Genomic DNA, 6,361 nt, shown 5'->3' with positions numbered 1-6,361 from the left:
AAAAAGATTAAAAATATTAAAAATGGTGCTCTAATAACACTACTAATAATGTTGCAGTGGGCTATACCTTCTGATTTTTATTTTTTTTTTTGACATTTCTAATATATTAGTGTTGTTAATAGTCTTTTTTTCGGTGGTATGGATAGTTGTTTTTATTTTTATTTTTATAATCCCCTCATCTTTTACCTATCATCTATTTATAACGTAACATCACCGCCATAGTGATAAACCAATTGACGCAATACACCCAATGACAGCAATTCCTTATTTTACTTTCCTACTTGTTCAGCACCTTACACGCAGGTGAACCAATTGGAAGCTCGTGTGATGTTGCGTCCCTTCCTGGCAAGAGTTTGTTTTGGATGTGACATCCTTTTTCTTTAATTGCCATTTAGCCCTAGCATTTATCCTAATTACAAATTATTTTGTAAAAATTAAAAATAAATCATTAAACTCACACCTAAGAATAAAACTGGGGAATTAAATTAATAAGAGTGTATTAATGATTAAAAATAAAAAGATAATTATACATTTTTAACCATTCATCATTATACTCACATCCCTTGAAATTTAGAGAAAATAGAATTAGCCCTGCACTTTTGACACAAAAAGTAAAACTAATAATTTGTAGAAACTGAAATAGGTATAGGTAAATATAAATATACATTTTAGTACGGACGTGATGATAATATTATTATTATTTTTTTCATTCATACGATTAACGAATTATTGATGAAAAATAATCTGATAAATTAAAACCTTGAGAGGTTAACATGATTACGTAAAAGTGTAGAATTTACTGTATTTTTTTCTTAAATCTCAAGAGAGGTGAGTGTAATTTACACACATTTTTTTTTAATAATTATTTTAAACATATGGCTCTTATGGTATTATATTGGGTTCTATTTCAAGTTCCAATTACTCAGTAAGAAAAGTTTGTACACACGGATCGGCTTGGTCCAGTTTTACAGTAAATCAGGAGCCGAACTGTAGCAATTGGTTCTAGAAAAATTAGAATCATAACTGAATCATTAAATTGTGGAACCAGAGCAGAACCGAACCATAAAAATTGGTTTGATTCGGTTCAGTTTTACGATTCTAGAAATTTTATATGATAATAAATATGATATATATTTTATGTTAGTAAACAAATTAACAATAATTAATTTGGTTAAGTTGGTTACAGTTTATCAATTTCATAGTGAACTTTTTATATTTTCATTTTTACAAATAAAAATATAAAAAATAATAAACAAATATATCATGATTCAGTTTAGTTCAGAACCGCAATCAAAGCCTTGGTATCGAAAATTGGACCAATTTGAATGGTTCCACTATTTTCATAATCAAAACCAGAATAAAAATCAGACCAAACTAGCAATTTAAACCGAATTAAATCGATTTATCAGTTTTACTAAATTTTTTTACCCCTAGTTTGTACTAACTTTAAATTTAGTGTAGCATTTGTCTTTACCAAAACATTGTCTTGTATCTAGGTGCCGTATTGGAAAATGTTTAGAATCTCCATTAAGAAGAAGAAACGAGCCTAGTCTAGTTGAATGGAAAGTTGTTATATTTTAGTTTGAAAATTTAACGAACTTAAACCATGTGTATAAATTTGATTTGTTTATTTTTCGAATTAAGTTTGAGTAGCTTAATCAACTTCTAAAATAGTTTTGTTCTTGCATTTACGGTTATCGACTTCAATTTTAGTTGTGCATCGAAATCTATTCAAATTTAGATTGTTTACCTATCGAGATTTTAAACGAGTATTTAAACAATTGAATAGGAGTCAAACTTAAATAACTTGATTCATTTAGCTTAACACTATGCCACAACGTACAAAAAAGAAAGAACACAAAATTGATTCATTAATCAACTTTAGTATGCTAGGGGAGGTTTATCCGAGTTGATGACCATATCTTATGAAATGTCCTTAAATATATATAGTAGTCAATTGTCACGGATTGGGCGCTTGTCATTCTTCCGAGAAAGTCAGCTCTACGAGTGATACTGCGTACCATGTGCATTATACCTAAGGACCATCTTAGGTGATGCGATAGGAGATCTACTTTGCCTGCCTTGATGCTCACAAATTAATGCGATTGCAAGGTGTTTGGTGTAAAATTAGCATCTCCAATGAGTTGGTACATGACATGCTATCCCCGCCAATCCATGACGCCTTGGTAAGGGGGATAGTACCTTGCCTGCCTCCACACTTGTTCGTTTCCCTACCAATGGGAAACTCGTCCCGCACGGATACCGCCCTTGGTGTAGAACCCACAATAAAGGTACTTAGTATAAGTCTCACATACTGTCCCAATCACAGTGCCCTTAGGTTAGCTTAAATACCACTTGTCACATACTGAGCGTTTGTCATCCTCTTGAGAAGTCGGCTTATCCGGAGAATGACAAGCGCCTAGTCTATGACATACTATATGTGCATGAGTAAAATAATTAGATTGACAATTACGAATTGAGACAGTTAAATAGGTAAAAATTACTCCAAACAATTACAGAAACTGTTCCAAATAATTACAACACGAGCCGATTTCGTTTACACTACAGTAATCATTTGCTTTACAATAGTATGGATATTAATCACATTTGGAGTGGATTATACTAGAATGGGTGGTTGGGATGTGGATAGGTTTGCATTCTTCTTCATTGTATTCTTCTCCATTGAATGAGTGACCCACATTGCCAACTCTATACTACTTTGATTTTTGTACTCTTCCCCCCATGTCCAATCAAACTGTCAAAAATATTAAGGGCATATTTGTTAGCATTTCTGTTTTTTAAAATGGAATGAAAACATGATTGGCAACTATTTTTATTGCCTCAAAAATGTCACGAATTTGGAAAGTAGTTTTCATTGCCTCTCCCCCTCCCCCTCTCCCTCTGGCAACACCTTCCAGTCACACCCCAACCATGCTTTCTTGTTTTGTTTTTATTTATTGTAAAAACATATGTATACCAAAGATAGTAATTCTTTTTGTGTTTTTGTAAAAATAAATGAAGCATATTTTTTTTTATTTTCTATAACTTTTACAAACTTAAAACTGACAACATTACCAAATACATCCTAATATTTCTTCCCTTGGTTTGTTTGAGTTGTGCATCCATGTTCCATTTGTAGAATTATACCAGGGAAATTTCAAATCGGAAATTCTACATATCTAGATTATAAGTAAGAAAATGTCTCAAAATCTCAAAACTATGGTGGATATTTGAACTTGCTAGTGGAGATGCACGTGCGTTGCATGTGGTATTTTTTTTCTTATAATTCTTTTTGTGTTTTATTATTATTATTTTTTAGCTTTTATAATAGTTTTACCTTTTGAACCAAATTTTTTTTTTGGGGTTAATATTTAATATTTATGTTTAGAAGTAAAAAAAAATCAAGTGTTCGAATATTTGAATATTTGATCATTTATATATTTTTGCACTTTTATTTAGTGTTTAGTTAATAAAATGATTGTAGAATGAAATTAATATTATTGCACAATATATAATAAATATATATTTTTTATTTAAATTACACACATCGCGCATGTGAATAGATAGTATGAATAACATAAACAGGGAGATTTATGTATGGTAATTTTCACATAGGCATTGATTGTGTGGTGGTATTCAAACTATGGATAGGACTCAATGTCAATTCTATGGATTAGTGCATTGTTTGGTTAAAAATTGGTTGATCCGATTAGGAGTCCAACTAGACTCCATGTCCTTCATATGTGAGATTTTTTTGTCAATTCAAAAAAATAATGTATCAATTCCTACGTATGAGGGGACATTTATATTTCTGTTTAAGCATTAAAATTCAGAAAGTAGATTGAAACAAACTCATAAAATAATTGTAATCCATATCGTATGGTTAGACTTATTACTATTAAATATATAATTTACTAGGTTATTTCACTTTTTTTATGTGTATGTATGTAGAAGCTACTTTGTAATTAAAAGATGAACAAATAAAACACCCAACTAACATTTTAATATTATTATTATTTAAGGTGACGAAATAAAACATCCAACTAACATTGTATTATTATTATTATTATTATTATTATTAAATAAATTAAGTAACGGAAATTGAAAGATAAAAGTATTTTTACAAAATTCATTTCTTCTTTAGTTTGATCCTCTTTGCAGTTAAATTTTGGTAATTTGTTGTATTGCTATTTTCCATTTCATATTGATTTTCATCATTTTGTACTTCTTCTGCTACAATCTTCCCAAATGTATAATCCTTGTCATTTATCTTGTCTAGCTTTGTGATAAATATGTATGTATGTCCATAAGTAAGTTTTAGCACCTTGTAAATTTGGCATATTGATTCCTTTGTCGAGCACGACGTTCTGAAATTGCATATCCGATAAATCCTTTCATTAGTAACTGTAACAAATCATGGATATTTTTTTTATTTGTTCATCGAAATTGACATGCAAGTTCATACCATTGGTATTGTCCATCTCTTTTCATTGGTGGAAGAGAATTTTCTTTCCATGTTCTAACTGATAATTTGGAAAAAAAAAATTTATTTAAAACCAAGAGGGAAAAAAATTAATAAGAGCCACACATGAGAAGGAGAAGTGCCTATATTGAACTATTTGGTAAAAAGGAAGAATGAACCGACATCAACCAATAAAATGATTGAACTTATTTCACTTAAAATATATAACTTAGACCAAAGTAGAAATTAGTTATTTTGCAGGAAAATCCAATCAATTTGTATGTATTAATATGTGATTTTGAAAAGCGATAAAGTAGAAGGGAAACTCTTATATATATGTTCTGATATTTAAACATTAATTAAGTGTAAAAAAATGTAGCAGTAGTAATAATGGGAACTTTAAGTTTTTTTTTAACATTAAAAGCTTAAATTCTTACAGATGAGAATCTTGGTGCATTCTAGAAGGTATTGTACTTTCAAAATTACAATCAGGAGAAGAGTTAATTTATCAAAGAAGAATAATTTTTACACCCACAAGATAATCATAAGAATATTTGGAATGAATATCTTTAAAATTAAAGTAGGAGCACAAGGAAAATTAATTTGCAGGCGGATGTTGATCAGCAAGCAGAAAAGGATAGAAGATCATGGAAAAGGCAACCATAATAGTATTGACAGTATTCCCTTCTAATAATTCCATTGTTTTGGACAATGCTTTGAAGATGCTCTCCTCTTCTGATATCACAAAAGCCACTTCCAAATCTGAAAAAACCTCGAATCATAAGTTGGTTACCACTATTAGAAGAGTAATTCAACATTAAACACGTAAAAGTGAATCTGAAATCATTGCAAGGACTCTCTAGTTTAGTTTAAGCACAACGGGAAAAATCCAACTGAACTATGAACGAAGAATGAAGAAAAAAAAAAAAAAAAAGGAAAGAAAGAAAGAAAAAAAGAAAGAAGAAAGAAAAGAAAAAAAGAAGACTGCTACTTGTATAAAGCCTAACTTGATAAGTGGGCAATTTGTCTATGAATTAGGCTGTGCTATTATGTTTTTATTTGTTTGTCCAACTACTGGATTGTCAAACAGAGTTGATTGAGAGACAATACGCTTGACTGTTTGGTTCTAAAATCCGATACAGAGTGGATAACAAAGAATTAAGATGTTATGATAATTCAAAATAACGAATCAGCTCCAAAAAAAAAAAAAAAAAAAAAAAAAAAAAAAAAAAAAAGGAGAAGAAGAAGAAGAAAAGAAATGAGACTACTCAACCCACTATTAGTGGTTTTAACAGAATCACTCACTCAAATTGATTGTGTGTTTGTACTGTTTAGCTAATACCTTTGAGTGGTGTAAGAAAATCAATAGACTATATTGTACGTAACCAATGAAACCACAAGCGCTCATTGTTCAAAAATTTATTTTATTGAATACAAATATTATGAATGATGGTGAATATTATAATACAAATAGTATAATTGGACATGAGTCATGAGTCTAAAACAAAGAACTTGACAACTTCACAAAGTACCAATAATACCAATACATAATGTAAAGATATTCCAAAAAAGTCGAACCTTTTGAAAGAAAAGCTCTCCGAATCATCCAAGGTGTCTGATAGTAGATTGTGATGTTTCAATGTGTCTGATTGTTTTAAGGTATTTGATATTTCAAAGTGTTTGAATTTCGAAAGATGTCTGCGTTTGCTTGTGATTTTGTTGATATTTAATAAGTTTAGAAAGGTGTTTTTAGTATATGTATCAAGTAGAAAATATGACAAATTGTTATATTTTTATAATAGTAGTAGATAATAGATTATTGTGAAAATAATTCTTCACCTTTGATTGTAAATTCTAAATCGTTTTTTGATTAATTTTTTTCCAAGTTCTTAGAACTAT

The sequence above is a fragment of the Camellia sinensis genome, chromosome 14 (genome assembly GCF_055761805.1).
Source record: "Camellia sinensis isolate YWXY chromosome 14, ASM5576180v1, whole genome shotgun sequence".
In the NCBI taxonomy this organism is placed as follows: domain Eukaryota; kingdom Viridiplantae; phylum Streptophyta; class Magnoliopsida; order Ericales; family Theaceae; genus Camellia; species Camellia sinensis.
The sequence above is the reverse complement of the archived record's forward strand: the minus strand, read 5'-3'. Positions refer to the sequence as shown.